Raw genomic sequence first — 25,438 nt, forward strand, 5'->3', positions numbered from 1 at the left:
AAAATAAATTGCTTGCAAAAACTCATAGCCAATTTGCAGAAGTTGTTCTTGGGTCAAAATGATCGATTCATCTATAGAAAACTCTTTTACTATTATGCTAAAACCATGGTTAAAATTTAATCCCATATATGGGGCACGGTTTCTTATAATCGGCTCATTCTGGGTAGCATTCATCAGCATTGGATCGATATTTTTTTTATCAATGTGAAAGTAGAACCGTGATCTTGTTTTCTTTGAATAGCACCAGCAAAAGATACCACAGAATTTTCATGTTTTAAAGACTATTCATTTTATAAAGAGGACACCTTGTTTATGCTATATTTTTTTTTATCATGTAAATAAAATCCCAGAGTATTCTGTCTGTCAGTAACGCTTTGAAAGGTTTCATTGAGCAGCATACACCAGCAATTTAAGAGCACAACAACAGTCAAATTAAGAGCACTGCAAAAGTCCATTTGAATGTTACAACATTACAATAGGGTCCTAAAGCTCTGTCCCAATTTGAGTGCCAAACACTTACGTTCAGGCCAAAAACACATGTTTACTCAATATTTTAATGTTTTTTATTTGTTTAAGTACAAAAAACATTTTTTTATGTTTTTATAGATTTTGTCACACTCCTTGATTTGAGCTCAAATTTTGGGTGTATTTTGTTTTCCGTGTCCCTTCCGAAATGTCAGATAGGAACAACCCCAGTGTTAAAACTAAAACCCCTGTGATATTTTTGTCGACTAAGCGAACGTCAAACATGATCTCAAGTGTCAAGGTTCATTTATGGATCCAATTTTGAAATTAAAGTTTTAATATGATATATCCGTTATTTGAGCGAGAAAAATTGCTAAAGTAGTTGCAGTATTATGATCTTTCGTGTTATTAAATGAAAACAAGATTTCATTAACCATTTTAGGACCCTATTGCAAATTGTGGAGCACTATAACAGCTATTGCACAGGGTGTTCTAGAGTTTTCCGGAGCTTTGTCCTTCCTAATTCGTATAAAAGTCACGATCTTTTTATCATTGTAGTTTTCCGGTTTTATGAACTTGGACGGTAATCAAAATGTAAACAAACCAACTTTATGCTGTTAGACCGCACTTAAATTCCGATGCAAGTTGAAAATGTGATTCATTACGGGTTTCGTCATTTCAATATAAGGTTCAAAAACAAATAAGATATATGCAAAGGAAAGATAAACATGATTGTGGGCCGAATATTCTAGTTTTTTTTATTTACACAACCTTCTTGAGTCGATGTTCCATGGTTCGATATCGACTTATGAAGGCAAAATAAAAATATTTTTTTATGGTAACTATAAAAGAGCTTTTTTAGAGCAATATTTTTCACATACCAAAAAACCGATTTTTTATGAATGAATTGTGTTTTGGTATACTTAACTATTATACTTGGCTAAAGACCTACCAATCTTTGAACATTCTAAACATTGTTCCTTATTCGTGTGAATTATAATTATTTTGATGGCTTTTTTGTTATAACACCATCGTGCAACAATATAATAGTCGAACGATACTGTATACAGAAAACCGATTACGATTTTATTGATATATTATAAAGATATAGCATGCACAAGGTGTCCACTTTATAAAATGAACAGTCCTTAAGTAAGTTGTACAATAGAGAATGTGGCTACTCTGGTAGGTGATAAATTATTATGAATATACATTAAACTTGTTCAACATACGATGATTAACGCTTTAAAGGAGACTTGACTGTATATCTTTATTTTGCTGGGGATAACACATGTTCACATGTTTATCAATAGCATGAGCAATCATGCATATGAAACGTAAAACCACATCGACTTTGGTTAAACTTCATTTCAGGAGTAAGTTTGGAGCAGTAGATACATAGAGTGCTAGTCAATCCGATGATTATGGTTCGAATCTGGTTTGCACACTTTCGGTTTTTTGCGTATTTCCATACTTCCAATACATGCACTTAAAAGGCATATGTGTGGAAGTTTTAATTTTTAATACATGTGTTGGTGATCTACGCACATGAAAAATAAATACACATGTGTCATCAACCAGGATCGATCCATGGTCATGAGCGTGAGAGCCAAATACTATACCACAGCACTAAACCCGCTTGTTGGTATGCGTGGTGCAAAAAGCATATCAAGTTGTACTTCCCCATTTGTACCGTAAAAACTGCTCGACTCAATGACCGGATTATCTGCCTATCAATAGACGCTCAAAAACGTCATGTCGCTCAGAAGAACACTTTTCCGCCATCAATAGACGCAGAAAACGCCTATAATGACGGTTCCAACTTTTGGGTGTAGAAGTCGATTGAATCGGGTAATAGTTCGAAACGAAATATTTAGGTCTAGGTCTTAATTTAATTAGTTATCATTGTCTGAAGTCAACAAATAAGTTCGGATGAATCACTGAAGATTGTGAGTACAAATATTGTTTGAAATCAGTCTGTAATATTATATTGAATAAATGTGTTTTAGTTTAAGCTGATCTTAAAACAACAAGTTTTTGATCTGCTTTAAAAACCCAGTGTTGACATCGCAACAATGGATTTGTGTTAAATTCTCAATAACGGGGGTTTGTTGGTCCGTTCAACATAAAAAATGTTTTTTTTTTTTTAGTTTATAAAGTGAACGAATATATTTGATCAAAATTTGGTCGAAATCCGAGATTGTCGATTATTACATGTGCTGTGGACATTTGGAGTGTGCACCATATATAAAATCCAGAAGTGTCGGATGCCTCTTATATACAATTGAAGGTTTATTGTTAAGCTAATCATGTAATTTAAAACAATCTTATATCCTAGCACAGTTTGCTGAACTTAAGTTACTTTCTTCAATCAGGGGTTCTAATTTTGATCAGTTTCAAAAATCAACTGCTTTTTTTGTGGAATTATCAAACATTCAATCAACTCTTGAATAAAAAAAAAACTTACCAGAGTTCACTGCAATACACCGAAAAACTGCTTTCACCACAGTAGATTACATTGTAGCAATTCCAGTTGGCTCTATCTTCGGCATAAAATCCCAATCAAGCCACCGTTCACATTTGCACCACGGAAGTGTGTATTCCTTGCTTTTTGTTCGTCTTCCCCTCGAAACAAAAGCCACAATCCGGAAGCCACGAGTCGGTTTTTCCGTTTAATTTCTCTTCTTCTTGTTGTTGGATCGTTTTCTATTTTTTTCTTGTCTAGTAGTAACAGGCAATTCACTTTTTTTCACCACTCAGCTTCACCGCTATCAGACACGGTGCCAGTTGTTTTTCTATGATTTAAATAACTTCCTTTCTTCTGGGTCGTATTGTTTTGCTTCTTGTGTGGTATGAATGAGAAGTGGTAGTCAGCGACAGACAGTAGGGGGCTATATATGTGTGATGTATTCTCATAGACGTAACAGTATTCAGGACACAGATGCACTACGCGATTTTCCTATATAGTAGAGTAGTTAGCAGTTCCAGCGAAACACTTATGGCGTTGTTATTTCACTTTTTTTTCACTCTATTCTTCTGACATGGATACAGTATACAGACGGTTATAGGTAAGCTTCGGTAGATACACACTTGTTAGCTTGGTTTGAATATTTTCCTTTTTCTATACGATGTACTCACTAACAGCTTAACAACAACAGCAGCAGCAGCATCAACAGCAATGACAACAATAGACACCGACGACACTTTTCTTTTTTCCACTTTGCTTGTTAGAATAGACGATTACACCAGTAAACGAGAATAGGGCGGGCATTGGATGACGAAGAGGGCTCGCTACTGCTTCTAAACACGATTGACGAGACGGGTTTGTAATTTGTTGTTAGGATAAATCCCTCTTCTGCTTAACTTGAGGGAGGACGAACACTACGAGCTTTAAGCCTTATAGATTCACTATATTCACTACTAGTAGTAGGTTGGATTTGGTATTATTCGCTAAGGATAGACACTGTCTAAATAGATATAATACGCCGTCGGCGAAGGGTAGTTTCCACTTGTATTCCGACTGAGTACGCCACAGTGGAGCTATTGTTGCATACTCCCCCGATTGGTAACTTTTATGCTTCTTCCACACACTGCACTCACATTCACTTCGGCTTCAGCTGACGATGATGACTTGTGTTCAGGAAAATCCACCGGAGGTTCTATTGTTAAGTCTTATCCCCTGCGGTCACAGCGTTCACATCTTGAAGCTAGCCATAAATGCTGGCTCATCCGCACACACTAATTTTCCAGCTGAGTTTCCCGTTTTTCATGCTGCCGAAGAAAAGAAGATAACTGATGAGAACGTCTCTCCGGTTGGATGGAAAAAACTTTTGACGGCTCACCGCAAACGAAAGGCGAAGGAGAATTTGTCTAACTAGTGGAAACGAGGACATCCGTGCACAAACACACCAGTCACCGGATCATGACACGGGTTGGTGCGTCCCACGAAGACAACGATGCCACGTCGCGTGTCTAGGACTTCATACACTGAGGCAAAATTCTCGCATGATTTTCATAAGATCACACTAATGAACGCGTTTTTTTATTATTTTTTTGTTGGTTCATAAGACACTTGCGTATTTCATTCGACGAGATTGAGATTCATAAGACAAGTGTAATTTTTTCATAACAATCAATTGTCAATGTCATAAGAACGCTTATGAACCCCATTGCTCATCATTGTGAAGAACCACGTGAGGCAAATTTTCTCGGTACTATCAGAAATTCAATATGGCTTCCGAAATGGACGTGTTTGCTGATTTGTCGCTGGCTGACTCCGTTTCTAATGCATCAAAGGGTAAATATTTTCTATTTATCATCAATTCCGCTGTAACTAAAACTTTCTTTCGATCAGATTAAGGAACTGGATCCAAAGAATAAGATTTTTGACTGAAAATTCAAAACAATTTGTATGACGCGTTAGAAATCACAAACCCCCTCATCCATTAATCCGCCCCTAATGTAAACCTGCACCAATTCAGGCGTTCTTCACAACTTTTCTCAATAATGTTTCGCTGCTGTAATATACTTCTTCGCGTTCAACATAGGTTAGCCAACTAGAGAAAATCGATTTTTCATCCATTTTGTCGTATCGCAAATCGATTCTGATGCTTACAGTAAAGGGCTTTAAGCGAATTGCGACATGACAAAATGGATGAAAATTTTATTTTCCCAAGTTGGTTAACCTATTTTTCAACGCGGATTAGTATTATTCATTCATTGAAATTTATAATCTAAAGCTCAAATTACACAAGACAGTCTTATGGAACCAAGAATGGATCAGAACGTAATTCATAAGACTATCTATGGATTTTGTTATCAAGTCAATGCTGGTTCATAAGATCATCTTACGAAATTCCTTCGAGGTGTATTATGGAAACAACATCTGCCGAAAACCATACGATGGTCTTATGAATTTCAAAGATTTTTCTTGTGTCGTAATTCCATAAGCAAATCTTATGACAGTCTTACGTTTGCTTTCCTCAGTGTAGGACTAGAGCGCCAACACAGACGCACAAACACACCGCACGAGGTCCCAACCGATAGTGATAAGGACGGAGTCGCTCTTTCGCCTATGATCCGAGACACTCTCAAACACCACACTATGATTTTCCTCGCTCGCGCTCTTCAGAGGAAGGATTCCCCATAACACCCCCTTAAAGGAACCGTTATCAACCACCCACGTGCGTCTTGTCCTTGTCCGTTGGAACACGATGCTCTTTCAAATGTTTCACACGCATCTACGGTCTCTCTCTCTTCTGTTCTCACTGATTCTCCCGGCGTTGCACTATGGGTGGAATGCGGAAAATTCGTGCCGGAAAAATAAAAAGCAAAATCAGTAGAACTGCCCATAACTGCATATTTGTCACATTCGACATTTAAGACAATTTCAAGTTAATACCGGGGAGAGTCATGAAACGATGATTACTTTCGTTCAACTTACTGAAATCTTTGAGTTTGTTCTAGAAAATTCGAAAAAATACCAAGTTGTTTTGTCACATTGCTAAATATAACCGCATAACAGTCACATTGAGATTATACCTGAGCCTCATAATGTAGTAGCAATGAAATTTGAATCAGAATTATTTTCTGACTATTCATCCAGTATGCGATATGAGTTGTACAAAATCTCAGCCTCAAATAAGCACTCTTGGGTTCTTGGTAGTTTTTAGAAATTTTAGTTGCTTTCCATACTGCCATGAAATGCACACTTGGTATTCCATTTACAGTCGGGTCTCTTATTAAACGCATTCCCATAACGTGCACTCCTTTAACGCTCACTCCTATAAGACACACCAGAACGTTATAGGAGACCCAGGGCTTATGGGATTTCATCACTTTGGGGGTGTCGTTGAATATCTCGTATGCCAAAAGAGATAGCACAGTACTGTCTTCGGCGAAGTTTCAGTGCTAAGTACGATCTACCTTTAGGAGTTGAGGATCATCCTTTTAGTTGAGAGCTTGGCCGGAAGGGGCGCTTTTTCTGATTTGCACTATATGAACCATGAGGGATAAGAATGCAAAGTTTTGTAACATATGATATCTCTAGATCCTGATGTTTTGGAAGGTTGGTGTCTAAGGAAGAATTGTTCAGTAGTCCAAGGGCTGACATGTGGTGGCCATTCTGATATGGAATTACGCCACCAGGCGGCGCTAGTGGGCATGGAATTTTTGTTTTGCGCATAGCTCAGTTGCCTGACCACTTAGAAAAATGGCGTCTTCGGCAAAGTTGCTCAGTATCACAAGAGCTAACATTATTTGAGCCGAAAGTTTCGAAATTTTGCCACTATGCGGCGCTATCGAGCAAAAAATTTTTGTTTTGCGCATAGCTCAGTAGCCTGACCAAAGTTGTTCAGTATGACCATTGCAGCATTTTAACTGCATTATGATTTCCAATGTTCTTGAAAGGTGCCCTGATCGAGGCGTCCGGTGATGATGATTGCCCTCATAAAATTTCATGTTCTATTTACAATTTGTATAATATCTGGCAAAACAAAAATTATAAAAAAAGCTATCGGCAAATAAATAAATAGACAAAATTACTAAACTTCTTAGTCATAAGATAGCTGGAATTATTGGCGAAAACATGGGCTAATTCATAACACATATTTTCATGGTATTTCAACTGCTCTAAGGCTTCTAAGAAAAGTTCAAAACATCAGCCATAGTTTTTGTATTCCAGCAATATGTTTTTCCTTTGTTTTCGCTTCATTTTGTTTAACAATTTCGCATGAATAAAGTTTTTGCTTAAATTCCAAATTACGTTTTACCAAGAAAAAAAATACAGTCTCTAGAATTGTAGTTTTATAAAATGTGTGAAGATATATCGAAGATTAAATCACTTCACCTATACCTTTTGTTACAAATCTCTTAGAAGTTAGTTATATAATATTGTGAGATTTGTTCGTGCTCAAGTTGATCCCGAAATGTGTTCCTGGATTCAACTAAAGAATACTCAACCTTTCAAAAGCTCAAACTTTGTCATAGCATTTTTTCCAAAAAAAATAGATTCTGTCAAATTCCTTCAAAGTTATTGTAAACTTCTTCGCGAAGTTCATCAAAAGTCCTTCAGAAATGTTTTCAAAATACATCGTAAAATGCGTCACATTTTTTTTTTCGGTAAATTCTACTTCAAATCCTCGGATTATACAGGAATGATCTACGAACACTATTTTTGAAATGTCTTCTGGCTTGGAATCTTCAGAGGAATTTCGTTTCGTCAGAAATTTCGTCAAAAAGTTTCAGAAATCCTACGGAGAATTCCTAAATTTCCCGACAGTATTTCAGTACTTTTTCCAAATTCAATTTGAACTTAAACAATAATGAATAAAATAAAAAATAGAAGTCAATGAAGTGATTCATAGGGTAATTTGTAAAGATATATCTTAAAAAATATTGAAGTATTTCTGAAGTAGTTTTTGAGCGACATATGGAAAATGGATAGATTTCTAGATATATTTTATAAAAAAGTCCTTAAATTAACGTTCCGAAAAATATTGAGTAATTTTAAGAACCTGAAAGAATACCTGATGGATATTTTTGAGAAGTTCAAGAATGAAATGTAAAACCTTTTTGTAAACCTTTTTGCAAACAATCATATAATTCTCCAAAGAAATATCTGAACAAATTTCTCGGGTAATTTTTGAGTATTTTCACGGAAGAGTTTATTAAAGAATAGCTGAACGTTAATTGAATAAATACAAATATTAGGCAGTGCGCATCGTACCTTCATGCTGTGCGTACACGAACTCCCTCTGCTCTTGGAAGTTTTCTTAAAAACTACCTAAAGCAATAAAACAGTACTTTTCAGTGCTACACAAACAGTACTTTTCAGTGCTAAAATTAAAAACGGTACTTTTCAGTGCTACTTAAACAGTACTTTTCAGTGCTAAAATTAAAAACAGTACTTTTCAGTACTATTTTTTACTATTGATCCCTTTACGATCCTTGTTTCGACACGTGCCTTAGATTTTTCGTTGGACCCGTTGGCGAAAACCTCTCGAAGGTCACGTCGTCTTTTGTTTATTCACTAAACATGGTATCAATAACAAACAAAAGGAAGGGTGAATCTATGAATTCACTACTTCCTTCCAAAAGAGTGGGTTTTAAAACTGTCACTACACGTGGCAAGAATGGAAGAGAGGACGTTTCCCCGGAATCCGAACTTTCTTCCAAGGGTGAAATGAATAATTGTATCGAAATGAGCAATCAGTTCGATGCTCTAGACAAATTTTCCGAACACCAAATCGAAGCAGCCTCTAGCCCAGGCTCTTTGATTCAAGTGAGGAAGCAAAGAGTGCCGCCTATCGTGGTCAGTTGTTCCGAATTTGGGGGATTTAGGCAGGAGATCTTGAACTCCATTAGGGGAATCAAGGTTTCCTTCCAAATCGCAAAGAAAGGAGACTGTCGCGTTTTGCCGGAAGATCGCGAACTTCTTCTCAAACATCTTGAAGAGAAGAAGCACATTTTTTTAATAATGATGACAAAACTGAACGTTTGTTTAAAGTTGTCTTGAAAAGTCTCTCAAGTGACTATGAGTCACCTGAAGAGATCAAAAATGGAATAAATGATTTACTTGGATTTTACCCAGTCCAAGTAATCATTATGAAAAAGAGAACCCAATCTGGCATTGTTCGGAAAGGGCTTTCTCAAGAATATTATTTAGTTCACTTTAACAAAAAATAACTAAATAATATTAAAGCTTTAGAAAAAGCAAAACTTTTATTCGATGTCCGTGTGACATGGAAACATTTCCAGAAACCTGGAGAAATTTACCAGAACCCCACTCAATGCCGTCGGTGCCAAAAGTGGGGTCATGATACAAAAAATTGTCGCATGGATGCCAAATGCATGATATGCGGAGGTTCTTCTCACGCCAAGAACGTCTGTCCAGTGAAGGAAGATACCACCAAGTTTATATGCTCGAATTGTGGGGCTAATCATAAGTCAAATTTTTAGAATTGTCCTTCACGCAAAAGAGTCATTGAGGCTCGTGCCAGGCAGATGAAAGATAATATCCGTTACAATAACGGTCGTTTCCGGAATTTCCCTGGTAGAGTATCGAACAATACTCATTTTTCAGTTAACGATCGCTTGATCATGAATCATACCCATCAGGAAGATCATAATCATGCTCATTCACAAACTTATTTTAATCCATCAGGTAGCCGTTCGAATCTTTCAATTTCGAATGTATCTACCCACGGAAAATCTATTGCCGATATCGTAGCAGGTAATTTGAACTCCTCCCCTGTTCGTACTATGAGTACCCATTCTACTTGTTTCAAATCAAATGGGAAAAAACCCTACCACCACAGGTAACTCCTACTCCGCTTCTTCGTAAACCGAAAATTCTAATGGGAAATCATCAGATAATGTACCCTCTTCAAGTGATATGTCTGCCTCTGATTTTAATTTTCTAACTGAACAATTGAATCTAATGATTGATGCAATGTTCAAAGCCACCACTATGACTGAAGCAGTCCAAGTAGGTGTAAAATTTACAAATCAAATTGTTATTGGATTACGTTTTTCTAATGGATCCAAATAATAATTTAAATATTTTAAATTGGAATGCTCGTTCTCTGAATGGTAAAGAGGACGAGCTGTTTAATTTTCTTACGGTTAATAACGTGCATATAGCAGTTATTACCGAAACGTATTTAAAACCTGGATCTAAACTCAAAAGAGATCCTAACTTTTTTGTTTATCGTAATGATCGACTTGATGGGGCATGTGGGGGAGTTGCAATCATCATTCATAGGCGTATAAAACATCAACTGTTTTCATCATTTGAAACTAAAGTTTTTGAAACTTTAGGTGTTTCTGTTGAAACACAGCTTGGTAAATATACTTTCATAGCTGCTCATTTGCCTTTTCAATGCTCTGGACAGCAAGTTAATTTGCTCCAAACTGACTTGCGAAAATTGACTCGCAATAAGTCAAAATTTTTTGTCATTGGTGACTTTAATGCCAAACATCGGTCATGGAATAATTCTCAAAGTAATTCCAACGGCAGAATTTTATTTGATGAGTGCTCTTCAGGATATTTCTCAATTCAATACCCTGATAGCCCCACATGTTTTTCCTCTTCTAGAAATCCATCTACGATTGATTTGGTCTTAACCGACTCTAGTCATCTTTGTAGCCAACTGATTACTCATGCTGATTTTGATTCTGATCATGTCCCTGTTGCGTTTCAGCTCCACTTTCAATTATTTTCGAGTCGACTGGAATATATATGAAACATTTATTGACTCTAATCTTGATGTTAATATTCCTTTACAAACAAAACTTGATATTGACAATGCTCTTGAAACCTTAACAAATTTTATTGTTGAAGCCAGGAAGTAAAATTTGAATCCGCGATTATAGACGATGATCTTAAACTCTTGATCCGTCTTAAAAACGTGAGGAGAAGGCAATTTCAACGCACTCGCGATCCTGCTATGAAAATCATATGGCAAGACTTGCAGAAAGAAATCAAGAAACTTTTTTTTTTTTTTTTATTAACGAGATTTTTAGCCCTGGGCTAGTTCATCTCGGGACCAACGGCTTTACTTCCCTTCCGAAGGAAGTCGTCACTATAACTTTTTACGTCATAAGTGACTATGTCGGGGATAGGATTCGATCCCAGGTCCTCAGCGTGAGAGGCGAGTGTTCTAACCACTACACCAGGTCCGTCCCCTAAAAACGTTTTTCTCAATTAAGAAACAAACATTTTGAAAATAAGATTTCTCAATTGGACCCTGGCTCAAAGCCCTTTTGGAAATTATCTAAATTCTTGAAAAAACCTCAGAAGCCAATACCGGCATTGAAAGAGAAAAACAAATTATTACTAACTAATTGCGAAAAAGCACAAAAACTTGCAATGCAGTTCTAAAGTGCGCACAATTTTAATTTAGGACTTACTAGTCCAATTGAAAATCAAGTTACTCAGGACTTCGAAAAATATTCTCAATCAAGAGAACGTTTTCGAAAATGCCTGGGAGACTGATTTGGAAGAAGTGAGAACTATTATTAAAAAAATCAAAAATATGAAAGCTCCTGGCGATGATGGAATTTTCTACATCCTCATCAAGAAACTTCCAGAAAGTAGCTTATCATTCTTAGTTGATATATTTAACAAATGTTTTCAGTTGGCATATTTTCCTGACAAATGGAAAAATTCTAAGGTTGATTTTAAAACCAGACAAAAATCCTGCTGAAGCTTCTTGCTATCATCCAATCAGTTTGCTTTCCTCCATCAGTAAACTTTTTGAAAAGGTCAATTTGAACAGAATGATGGCCCACATCAACGAAAATTCAATTTTTGCCAATGAACAGTTCGGATTCCGGATTCCATGGACATTCGATCACTCATCAACTCTTACGTGTAACAAATTTGATCCGTTCCAACAAATCTGAAGGCTATTCTACTGGTCTTGCTCTTCTAGATATAGAAAAAGCATTCTACAGTGATTGGCATAAAGGTTTGATCGTAAAAATAAAAAAGCTTTAATTTTCCATCATACATTGTTCGAATAATTCAAACTTATCTGTTAAATCGTACACTTCAGGTTAATTATCAGAAATCCAGATCTGAAAGTCTTCCTGTAAGAGCTGGTGTTCCTCACAGCAGTATTTTGGGACCAATATTATACAATATTTTCACATCTGACTTACTTGGGTTACCTCAGGGATGTCAAAAATCCTTGTTCGCGGATGGCACAGGCCTCTCCGCCAAAGGACGAAGCCTGCATGTCATCTGTAGTCGATTGCAAAGAAGTTTGGATATTTTTTCTTCATACTTGCAAAAATGGAAGATTTCACCTAATTCTCCAAAAACTCAACTTATAATATTCCCACATAAACCAAAAGTTTTTTATTTGAAATCTTTAAGTAGACATGTTGTCACGATGTAAGGGGTTCCAATGAATTGATCAGATTAAGTTAAGTATCTAGGGCTCATGCTAGATAAGAATTCAACTTTCAAAAACCACATTGAGGGCATTCAAGCCAAATGTAATATATATGTAAAATGTCTCTATCCACTTATTAAAAGAAAATCAAAACTTGGTCTTAAGAACAAGCTCTTGATATTCAAACAAATTTTCAGGCCAGCCATGTTGTATGCTGTTTCAATATGGACTAGCTGTTGTAATACCAGGAAGCAAGCTCTGCAGAGAATTCAAAATAAAATTTTGAAAATGATTCTGAGGCTTCCTCCGTGGTATAGTACCAATGAGTTACATAGAATATCCAATGTTGAAACATTGGAACAAATGTCAAATAAAATAATTATTGATTTTAGGCAAAAATCGTTAGAATCTTCTATTGCCACGATTAATGCGTTATATGTTTAGGTTAAGTAAATTCAAAGCGTTTTTTTCTCTTATAAGCAGGTTAAATTAACTCACCTGTAAAAAATCTGAACTGCTACGGCAAATGAAATGTAATATGTTGTTAACAAAATGTTAATAAAATCTTAAATTTGTTTTACCAAATTAGGATGATAGTGTTGCATAATAACACAGAACACCTAGATATAAAAAATGAATGTAATGTTTGGAATGATACTAATAAAGAGAGAAAAGCAGTTGAACTCTATTAAGTTCAGATGAAATTAATCTTAGAAAAATAAAAATTATGAATTTTCGACTCATAGCGCAACCCGTAGTTAGGATTTACTGACACTTAAGGTTTTATGTTTCCTCCCCCATCACGACAGGAAACTCCAACGTTCTTCTATAGGTCTCACCACTACACCGAACGAACTCTCCGGGAATCCTTCGCACCTTCAACGGCTAGAAGAAATACCGATACACTCGATTGGATGCCCCACATAGTCACAGGGAAGGGTTTACCGCACCATCCATCAACCTCTCACATTACGGAATGACACACTACTTTTGCGGAGCACTAGGTCAGAAAAATGGTATCCACCTCCACCACTGATAACCGATGAAAAAATCTTATCCTTCCATTAGCCGATCGTCCCTTTTGGTTATCCTTAGTCCAGTAGTGTGCGACCACAGTTAATCATAACAGTTCAAGGAATTGCACAGACCGTTTGTCGCTACGAGGAAAAACTATTAGAAATCTAATAGGAAACACAAAAACAGCACAACGGTTTGATTGAATAACTGAGAGATCCCGAATTGAAGTCCTTGCTGTTCGCCCACTGGGACGCGTGTGTGTGATGTGATTCGCGAGTTTTCCTGCCCAAAGCTTGAATCCGTTACTCGTGCTTCACAGAGTATTCCTAGACCCCACCAGTCAATTCGCACCCAGTCTAGTCCCGAGCTTAGCGATGTATGCGTAACTACTCTCAGCGCTCTCCAGGAAGCTTATGCTCCCCCATTGAGTTGTCAGGTGTTTCTCTCTCTCTCAAGGAGATGTCTACGGGAGAGATCGAGCACGTTACTACAACTGTCGTACACTCCCGCCAGTCACTGGACCCGGTGTCAGTCAGCCACCCGGGATCAGGTGGGTGGAAACCCTTACGCAAGGACATCAACCGATACAATTACGATGGCAGACGGAAGGCTCGGTGTGTGCGATCTGACGAGAGAGAAAAAGCTTGTTGTTGTCGATTGAGTCGGGTGTTCCGAACAGGGCCGTTTTTAGGGAATAGCTTCCCGAGGAGGAAAGAATAACTCGCCAATAACTTATGCATATCATATTTTGGTATCATACCAGAATTAGGTATTGTTCAGTTATCAATACCTCATTTTGGTATTACAATGGTATTTGAAAAAAATGTTTAAAACAATTAAAAATACTTCATTTTGGTATTCGACAGCTATTGAGGACTGCTGGAGGTATTGAACTAGTATTGAAAAATTTCACTTTTATATGAAAATCCATCAAGTATTATTTAGGTATTACAATACCTGATCTAAGTATCAGCTTGGTATTTGTAGAATATGCAGAAGGTATTATTTGAGGTATTTTACCTCTTATGCAGGGCTAATTCATACCTCATTCAGGTTGTAAGTATTGGAAATTATCTGGTATGGAATACCTCAATTTGGTATTCATTAGTTATTTTCTTCTGCTCGGGTTAAGTCTTGGAACGATATCGAATAATATCCATCTAGAAATGTTGCTGTTTTTCACCAAAAAAAATAAGTCGACAGCATATATTTAGAAAATTTGCAGTGCAAATCGAAAACTTAGAACACATTTTCAGTTCTAGACTAACATGAGACGGAACAATATTTAAAACTTGAATCGTCCTTTTCACATGTTAGGTAAGAGTTAAACAATATTTACGTTACACTCTATATTTGAATAAATTAAGTTAGGAAAAATAATGTGAAATTTGTGAAAAAATTAAATGGATTCCGGAAAATACGAGTAATATAACGACAGAGGTATTAGTACATGCGTAATACTTTTCACAGAAGAATTTTAATGTTGTAAATTTTCTCTAGTTTCAACATACACATCATATTTTTCCGTTATGTCCCAATCTCACCCCCTAGACCCATTGTCACTCCCATCTACGGTATCAATGGTACCTAAATTCAAAATTATACGCGTTACAGTCAAGCATGTTGGATTTAAATCGATCACGTGTTTCCATATTCCTTTGTGATTTCTGCAAAGCATTTAAGGTGAAGATGAATCGAAGCCCACCTCAAATTTTCAAGAGCACAAATCTGGAGAAGTTACTTCAGTTTCATCGCCGCTTTCGAGATTTTGTAGATGTTTTCATCGGCTTTTTTCGGTGAACCATTTCACTGGAAAATTCCGATGAAAACATCTACAAAAAATCTGAAGAACCAACCATCAGTTTGAGCTGAAAACTTAATCGATCGGTCACTAGCTGGTGGTGACCAATCGATTTCTGAATAACGAATCGGTTTTTGAAATAACGAGGTTTTTTACGTACTTTTTTTAACCCGGGTTTTTACGCGGGACGTTGAACGACGTAAAAACAATGAATGTGACGCTTTAAATAATTGTTTTCTGATGTAGAATCATCTGGGGAATACAATGGACATTCTCTCCCCTGAAACTAAAGCCATCATTTTTTCAGGTTGAAATGGGACCAAACGGGCTCAGTCAATGACACGTTATTCAGTAGCTATCAGTCAAGCTATTTGTACACGCTTTGCCAAATGTGCAAATATTTGGCAAGGTATAAATCATCAGCCAAACATCAGTTTCAACACTGGCAAAAGCTTTGCGATGTCAAACATTTGTTTGACTCTGTACCAATCCAAGTAAAATATTTGTCATAGTGTACTGAGCTTTACAACTGTTCTTTATTCCAGAAAAATATCTTTTAATCCAATTGCAAAGTATATGTAATGTTTAGCTTTTCGGTGGTTGTTAAACTTCCACTCGACTGGTTAGCCGTAAACCACGATTAATAATTAAAAACAAGTATCTTTAAAATGCCAAATGGGCTGCTTCAGTTACTGGGACCGACTGAAATGTTGTTCATTGTATTCCTTAGATGACTTTACAGCAAAAATTAATTATTGAAAATGCCGCAATCAGTTGTGAGTACTCTTAAATATTTTAGGACGAAATGGAGTAAAACGGGCATTTCTATATGATTCCAGTGAATGAAACTGCCACTATTTGATTCATTGACGTTTTTTACATGAAATATGGAATTTTCGAGAGCCGCAATCAGCCGCATAAAAATGGTGATGTTTTAGGTCCATTTTCTTCCACTGTTGATTGTTTAGATTGAAACAAACGTTTTTTATTCTAAGGTCCTGTTGGGCTACATAGCCTTTTCGGCCTAACGACCCTTTCGGCTAAATGGAGTTCGTCGTAATATGATATATTATTACGACGAACTCCATTTAGCTGACCCGAGGGATTACTCCCTTCCAACTTAAAGAATTCTGGGATCTTGAATCCAAATAATTATTGCATTCGGAGAAATGACATTCGAAGTTTTAAAACAAATTGCTATTAAAGAGCTTAAATATACCGTCAGTCGGAGCTAGTGTTTATTCCAGGGGCTACTTTGAACACTCATGAGTGCGTTGAAAGGGCCCGAGCAAACGAGTCGGGTTTGTGTTTCGTTTTTTTCCCTCGATTTGCGCGCGATTTGCAGGGCAGTGCCTAGAAAGAGCCCGAGTTTGCGTTTGCACTTTGTTTGTTTCCGAGTGAAGTCTGTATGCTGTAAATGAAAAAGAGAGGGGATTGTGGCTGCTCAGTCTAGGATGAACACACATACATTTTTTATTCTCAAAACACCCCTTTCTTTTAACCTTTGTTTTTGTAATTAAAAAAAGACTAAATTGTTCGACAATATAACAGTAGACTTGCAGAAGTTTCACTTTATTCAACGAACTTTGAATGGTTCATCCCTGTCAGCAGTGTCGGCTTAAGTGTTTTATGTGATGGTCCAGCCAATCGAGTTTATTTTTCTTTTCATATAAGTAAAATATGATAACACATGCTTTCGTTCTGACAGCTGTATGAATGTTGCGTTTAGCTATTTGCTCAACAAACTTTGAATGGTTCGTCACTACAAGTGTCAACATTATTTTCTTCTACATGGAAATTTTTGAAAATTGAGAATATTATATTTACAAACATGTTCATATCTCACAAATATTTGTTTATCATGGTCTAATCACTTATTGTAAACAAACATCCCCCCAGCAACCTTAGTGGAGATGCAGAGGCAAACACGGTCTCCAAATAGCAAAGGTTACATACTAACATTCCTTCCCTCATTCCCACCTGACTGTAAGGACGTGGCCGGCGCCGTTATGAACCCTGTATAAATAGAGGCACTGGATTATTCACACTGGAGAAGATTATGGCCAATCCCAGCCAAACTTCTAGTTGATTCTTTGTGCACTGACTTCGGTCAATCACGGAATAGTAACCTTTTATATACAGTTGTGTTCAGAATAATAGTAGTGAAAGCCGATTTTCATACAAAATGCTCAACTTTGACATGCTGTAACTTTGTTTCCATATGAGCAATCGGCATGAAATTTTGGAAGTGAACTACAAATATACTTAATTTCATTATCACAAAATTTGAAAATTTTCACACTACCGACTAAAAAGATAAGCACCAGGTGAAATCGCTCAAAATAATAGTAGTTTTTCTTTTGTAAATTTGTGTTCAGCATCAATTTTGTAAAAATTTGGCTTGCTTATACATTTATATTTGGACGAAAATGGTTGAAACTATGAGTGGAGAAAAATTCAAAAACTGAAAATACAGCAGATATTTAAATTATTAAAACTACTATTATTTTGAGCGATTTCACCTGGTGCTAAATTTTTTAGCCGGTAGTGCCAAATTTCATGCTGATTGCTCATATGGAAACAAAGGTACAGCATGCCAAAGTTGAGCATTTTGTAATCGGCTTTCACTACTATTATTCTGAACACAACTGTGTGTAGTCAGTCAGGGGCTACTTTGGACACTTACATTTTGGATTTATTTCCAGCATAAATTTTAATCTGAGCCATATTGTGTCTTCAGCACTTTCATTGAACAATATAGAACCAGGCATGAATATTTTTTGGAACAACATCAACAATAACAGGAAAAACAAGATAATGTATCGATAAAGTTTGAACCAATATTCACAAGGTAGAAAACATTTTCTATGTAAACAATGTTTGAAGTTTTCACATAGCGTGCAAAGTTGTTTGGAGAATTATAAAACTATCGAATAGTAATGTTCCATAGAAAGATAGTTGAAAATTGATGTTCTATAAAAAAATAATGGATCAAAGCTCTTGAAGTTACAAATTAAAAATTATGCTTTGCATAAAAATGTTTTAGATGTGTTATTTCTTCGAGCTTTCCAATTTTCTGAATTATGTTTACCCAGCGTAACAAAAATGACATTTTTGCGTGTCTCAAGGATCAAAGTTCCAACACGTCACAATTTTTAGCTACAGGTCGACAAAGTTGCATAAAACACTTTTTTTATTGATGTTGACATAAAATTTGAATAATGATTTATCCAAAAATGTTGTTATCTGATCCATCAAGGATTCAAAATAGTACTTTAACTTTCGTTTCAGATATAATTTTGATGAAATTGCACGATTAAATTGAGATTAAATCGATTTTTCAAACAAGCTTGCAGTCTCCAAACAAAATTCTTCGTTTTTCTTATATGGCAAAATACAATACTTTTCTAAACCAACGAAAAATAACTTTGAATCATCGGAAATATTTTAAACTTAGTTGATAAGTATTGTTATACACATAAAGTTTGCGTTCTGAGGCAAATTAAGCAAATAAATTGCCACACAAGCTGGCAAACTTGCATGCAAGTTGGCTGAAATGAACAAATTTAGCATTTTCAACAACCAATATCTCAAAAACTAGACGTGCTATGATATTTCTGAAAATGGAAATGGATTCAGCAACCCTTAATTAAGTAAATAGCGGCATTTTGATGCTTGAGACAAAATCGTGCTCCGCAGTGTTATCGATATAACATGTTCAAAATTATCTTAATGGACAATAATCTACAGAATCAGTTTGAAATTTATGAGAAAAAATCATTTCATCATCGTATCGCATTGATTTCAAAAAGTGTTCGAAGTAGCCCCCTGTTTTTTTTTTTGAGGGCCCTTTATTCCGCTTCTCAAGCATGTTTTTATTTCTTTGTTGTTTTTCCTCATGTTTTGAACAGTTTTTATGGACATGTACAACTTTAATATATGCAAGGAATATCGAAATTCATCCGTATTCGTAGAGCTAGAAATTTTCAATGTTAAAGAATGTGTAAATAATGTCAAAAGAAGCCCTGTTTGACGATACTCACAAAGTATGATAGGAATATTTTCTTGAATTGCTAGGAAAAAGTTGAGACAAGAATTCATGGAAAAATTCCTGATAATGATTCTAATGATTTGTCAGCAACCAGTGCGTACATAAATTACGGTTCTATACCATTACCCGGAAGACCATTACCCGGAATGCAATTTACCGGAAGACCATTTACCGGAATACACCATTACCCGGAAAGCCAAATCTTCCATTTTCGACGACCTTTCATTGATGCGCAGCACAAATTACAGTTGCCTCTCCACATCTCGATATCGAAGGGACTATCGAGATAGGGAGAGATCGAGACAAAGAACAAATTTTGGATGAATACTAGATTGGAAAACACTCCGTTGCCAGGAAAGTAATACACAAACAGATGACATTTTGCGCTCCTAATTTGTTTTGAATCCCAAAACTTTGGTCTAGTATCCTTCGATATTGGTCATATCGATATACGGAGAAAAAAATTGAGAACGAAAAATCAACAGAAACACATCGAGATATGGAGATATCGAGATAAGGAGGATATCGAGATATGGAGAGTGAAAATGTATGCAGGCTGAATGAAATGAAAATGATTTAATCATCGACATAGGGAGAGATATCGAGATGTAGAACATCGAGATGTGGAGAGTCGACTGTATGTCACGCTAATCATGGACATTCTCGATTCCCTCGGTTTCCATAAACACTATTTCAAAAGACATCTCCAGACAGCTATGGACCAAATATGTTGTTCTTCTTGCCGACGTTATTGCTCAATAGATCGGAAAACTATGTCTTCAAATTTAGGCTATAAAACTTAATATTACAGGCAAGGATAGAAAAGAATTAGTAATATTCTTTTATATCCGAGACCACTTAGAAGGTACCATAATTATAAATCGAAATCGAAAAAAGCATAACAAATAAGGTAGGTTGCATTTGAGTATATGGAACATCTCAGCATTTAAAAATGTTTGGAGTCATCATGGTTTTCTTATTCCTTTACGTTAAAATAGATCAGAATCAAAATATATAAAAAAAAAACACTTATCTTGCGAGGGAAGCTACATACAACAGTTCAAACCTCATGTCAGCTTTATGGTTTGGGAAATCAAGTCGAAAACTAAGAGTGCCTTGGTGATTGAGAGTAGGGACACTATTCGCCATTGTAACGTCCATCTTTGGAACCTCAATAGATCTACTTTTCCTTTGAATTTGATTGATTGTGCTTCTTTTCTCCGAATGTCATAACTGTGAATGTCGGTACCCCGAATTCAATGCCAGTGTAATAATCAAGAAAAACAATAAGCAATCAAAATAATAAGATATTTGGCCATTTTCGACTAAACACATTTTGCCAAAAATGCCGAGATCGGTGGAACTCGAAAGAACCGCCAACCAAATAAAGAAGGGTGAATATCAGATGATCTGAAATGGGTCATTCTAGAAAAAGGGGGATTTAAAATTGGTTGATTGACCTTTGTGGAAACGGCATTCGGCGAATTGACACTCGGCGAAAAGTATTAAAATTCTAATTAGCAAAACAAATGTCTCCTTTCTCTCTCTTTATTCTTTATCTTTCGAACCTCTCTCCTATCTCTCTTATTAGTGTTTTTTTTTTTTGTTTTTGTCTCACATCTTTGCTGGTCCTATTCTAACATGTCTTAGTGATGTAGGGTACAGAGCTACTTGGGCACTTCCATGATTCACTTTGGTATGGGGTTTTTTTCTCGATCGAATTGTCTGAAACTTTGCAATAAGAAGAATTTTAGTACAACACATATTGTGACGCAATATAAGCTCTGTAGCTTTGAAAAAACCGCTGCCGAAGTGAATCAAAAGTGCCAAGAATAGGATCCGGCTCACTATGTTGCTACTCGTCTTTTGTTTCAATCCACTCGGATTGGATGATTGGTAATGCACCGCATTACAGGATGATCTAATGATGAAGTGATTATTTTAAGATCGGCAAAGACTGATACCAAGTGTGTTGAAGATATTCAAATATTTGTAGATCATAGAATTCATAGAATATAGGAGCTCTTGTACTGATTCACGGTTTCCACGAACAGATGTCTTTTTATTTAACTAATTCGACACCAAAATAATGTGCATTGATTTAATGCAACACTTAAACTTTGCTTCTACAGGATTTAATTGATGCTTCGCAAACATTTGTGGTTTAAGCGGTGGAATGATATAAATATTGCAAAAGGTAGTCATTTGAAAAGGATTTTTCTCTTGTTGGTTCGATATATCGTAAGCGAATAGGGTGGCTAATCCAGTGATCAAGTTTAGTGTCTTTGAGAACGTGAGTAGGAGCACAAGTCGGCCATAGTGACGGTCATCTTTAGATTCCCCGATGTTTCACCTGAAAGGCGCGTTCCTTTAAGGTGAAGATGAATCGAAGCCAAAGTTCAAATTTTCAAGAGCACGGATCTGGAAAGCCGAACATCCGTTCAAGCTGAAAACTTAATCGATTGGTTACTAGCTGGTGGTGACCAATCGATTATGTTTTCAGCTCAAACGGATGTCTGGTTCTCCAGATCCGTGCTCTTGAAAATTTGAGGTTTGGCTTCGATTCATCTTCACCTTAATAGTGAGTCTCAAAGGAAAATCAATGTAAACCACTATTATAGGAACAGAAGTTAGCAAATACCACTATTACTGGAACAAGATCCAATAATGGAGGAAGTACTTTTTCGAAAGATTCATTTATTTTATAATTCTAAGATTATATTTTACGTGGAATAGAACAGAAAAGCTTTCGAATAATGCATTCAGGGGAGAGGGGTCTGGCCAAAGACCACTATCCACACAAATTGTATGGATAAAAAACACGACAAGGAAGGGTGAGAAAAAATGATCATGTTGTTAATGGAAAACCCTAAACAAGCTACAGAACTAAAAAAACAAGAGAAAAGTAATTTGAGTGTACATCCCTGATTTAAAGCTTTCAAAATTTAAGAAACATAGATCTAATGTATACCGGTTTTTGTAACTCCTTTGATTTCGAAGCAACTAAAATAGTTTTGACGATTCTCTTTGTGTGATGTGGAGTTTACAAAACACATGCATCAGATGAACTATGATTCATTAATTATAAGGTCCTATTACTATGTTATACCTCGATATCGAGCTATAGAACTACAGTAAAAGTTGATTTTCATGGCTATCTTGATGGTTCCTTAGGTCGCAGTTACAACAGTTTTGTGTTCTGTAAATCGGTACCTTCCTAACTCGATGATCCCGTAAATATTAAGTTAAGAAGCGTTGACCGTATATTATTTTCTTGGGTTCAGTGTTGATAGACTCGCACTCAAATGTCAATCAATACGCTCTCCCGAGAGAGCAAAATCATTAGAGATCTCTTTCGTAAATTTCACGCTTGAGATTTTGATGCGAAATCAACTCAATCAACTCAAACCGTAAAAAATGATTCAGTCGCAAAACCCGGCCAAAACTCGTGAAACCCGAATATTGTTGTTTACGTTGGAAAGGATTACTATAATTTTACAAGACTAACAAGAAATTATTGTCGTGTGTGAGTTAACTGTGGAAATATGAGACAATGAGTCAAAAAGCGGAGCCAACTCATCCATGATTTTTTGACTGCTGAGTTGCGTGATTGACAACTCACGCATGAAAAATCTCAAGCGTGAGTTGTGAGAAATTGAGTTTTTCACAACACTGCTTGGGTTTTCCATAGTATACAAAATAATAATGAAAAATAGAACCTAATCTATCAATGGTTGAAAAGGCATTTCTCAAAAAGTAGGAGAACTCAGTTTTAAGTTAAATTCGATCATTTTATAATAAAGAGAAAAATGGGGCAAGTGTTTATTTTTAATATTTGTAGCTCATTTTAAAACAAATGGTGTCAATGTCAAGATACTTCGAATGCTGTTCAAGTTAGACACTTTCACTCCAATTAACTATAGAATATTATAAGGGTAATGTCAAATTATGGCTTTTTATTGTTTTCAAGCGCCGAGATTGTAGGTCAAACTTTCATTGCAAAGATTTTTTTTTTTTTGATTTTTATGTAAAGGTGTAATCCTGCAACTAGCTTTAGGATGTATTATTTTTTGCATACGTGCTTGAAAACCAATGTTGGCCTATAGTGGGGCAAAAGTTCGAATTAATGGAGCACATGTTCCACTACTACTTATCTAGCGGAAAAAATTGTAAATCGTAAAATCCACATATAATCTTTAATTTTAGTGAAATAAGCTTAATCGTGCGTAAAAAGTCACCAAATTTTCACGTTTTCTCTTAGTATTGGTAAAACTACTATTTTAGGGTATATTACAATCAAGTATTGGGTATTTTTTGTTGAAAATCTAATGTGTATTTTCAGAAAACATTAAGTTATGGCTGATATAAAGTATGCCTATCATAAAAGTATCAATATTCTATGTTTCAGTCAGTGAACTTTTGCCTCGCACACGATCCAAACTCTTACCTCACCGGTAGGGCGAAAGATAGTTTAAGACAATACATTTTGAAACTGTTCGTACTTGTGGGCTTAGTAGCCTTGTGGCAATTGGCATTAGTAGTTTAGGCGTATTGCGCTATGGAGTTCGGGTACGATTCCCGCTCTAGCCGGAAGAAACGGGTTGTGTTGCGAGTGTCCGTTGTCTAATGTAAGTTATGTTCCGTATGTACAGCCTTTGGCTAAAGACGCTGTAAATTTTCGTTGTCTTTAAACATAAGCAAATATTTTGACAATATGTTGAAGGTTCACTGTGTGGTATATATTTCTCTTCAACTATTCTAGTTTTTTTGGAGATATTGTTTTTTTCACCAAAGTCGAACATTTCATCCACCTTACTTTGAATTAAAAAACGATTTTCTGAATTGGAATCAAAAAAAAAATCAAAAATAAAATCTCACAGATTGAAAAATTCTGTCTTTGATAAAGTTGTTTCAAATTGAAAAATGCTACAACTTTGCCGACGACTAACTCTAACCCTTCTCCCATCCGACGGGTTGAAATGCTCACTTCCATAACTTCCTTTATTATGGTTTGAAGAATGAGTTGTCATTAGGAAATGATAAATTTTGAATCACATTTCAGTACAAACGTGTTTGGGATATATTTCAAATATTTTCCATATAGTCCTACAATGCGTTTGGATCACCTCTGAATCACCACTGAAAATGCTGGAAATTCCACTGAATACTAATTTTTATCGTAATAAAGGATGCGGATTTTAGAACTAGTGCATATATGAACCTAAGATAAAGATCAGACAACTGGGTATAGATTCGGATCCACTCGCTGATTGGTTGATTTTGATGTCTCCGAGTGTGTGGCTGCGTGAGAAAAATTACCATCAGATGCATTTGTTTTGGTTTTGCCTGTGTTGCCGGATTGCCTTGTTAGGTTGTTATTATTTGCGGTTGTTCATAAAAGTTGGTGTCAATTAGCCGACTGATGTGAAAAAAGTAAAGCGAAATCAGCTTGAAAATATAAGAAATGAATTGCAAAACCTTTAATTGTGTATGGTGCAGTAAATCGCATCCGGATCATCATTTTTATCGATTCCCGAAGTACCCGGAAGTGCGTAACAAATAGATTGGGATTTGCGAAAAATATTAGAAAAGAATGGCTAAATTTTACTGAAATCTGTGATTTGAATTACCGAACGTTCTGCTATTGAAATTTTTGGTGAAATTCCACAGAACACTGCGAATCAAAGTTAGTGTGTTAGCATGGCATTACTTTGTTGCCGCGCACCTCACATAACAGCTCATGAAGAACTCTCATAGCTTATGTTTTTCGTCGCGGAATCAAATTTTGTCGTTTTTAATTATTAAGTCATGCTGTTTTTCACCTAATTACTGCAATAAATAGAAACTTTTTTTAATGAAATGGTGATCGCATTCTTTACAAATGGCAACACTGTTTTAGCAAAAAAATTACAAATGGGCTTATGGATGAAAAGAAGAACAACTAAAAGAAGCCAGTTGTCCAGTGCGCATCGTACCTTCGTGCTGTGCGTACACGAATTCTCTCTGCTCTTGGAAGTTTTCTTAAAAACTACCTAAAGCAATAAAACAGTACTTTTCAGTGCTACTTAAACAGTACTTTTCAGTACTATTTTTTCTACTATTGATCCCTTTACGATCCTTGTTTGGACCCGTGCCTTCGATTTTTCGTTGGACCCGTTGGCAGAAGCTAGCGGTGGTAATCCTTCTTGGACACCGTCTAGGGAA

At 36.1% G+C, this 25,438-nt stretch overlaps 1 protein-coding gene across 4 annotated transcripts in view; it reads right to left on the reverse strand.

The window, feature by feature from the left end:
• LOC5564192 overlaps nt 1–25,438 on the reverse strand; it is an 857,608-nt gene that overhangs the window by 826,461 nt on the left and 5,709 nt on the right. For 2 of the 4 annotated variants that reach the window (XM_021845933.1, XM_021845930.1), the window contains exons 1-2: nt 13,205–13,628; nt 2,933–4,236 (exon numbers count right to left, since the gene is read on the reverse strand). The gene's annotated coding sequence lies outside the window, so the exon portion shown is untranslated. Of the gene's footprint in view, nt 1–2,932; nt 4,237–13,204; nt 13,629–25,438 lie in introns of those variants that run through there. The other 2 variants (XM_021845932.1, XM_021845931.1) reach the window with 2 other exon arrangements.

The sequence above is a fragment of the Aedes aegypti genome, chromosome 2 (genome assembly GCF_002204515.2).
Source record: "Aedes aegypti strain LVP_AGWG chromosome 2, AaegL5.0 Primary Assembly, whole genome shotgun sequence".
NCBI lineage: Eukaryota > Metazoa > Arthropoda > Insecta > Diptera > Culicidae > Aedes > Aedes aegypti.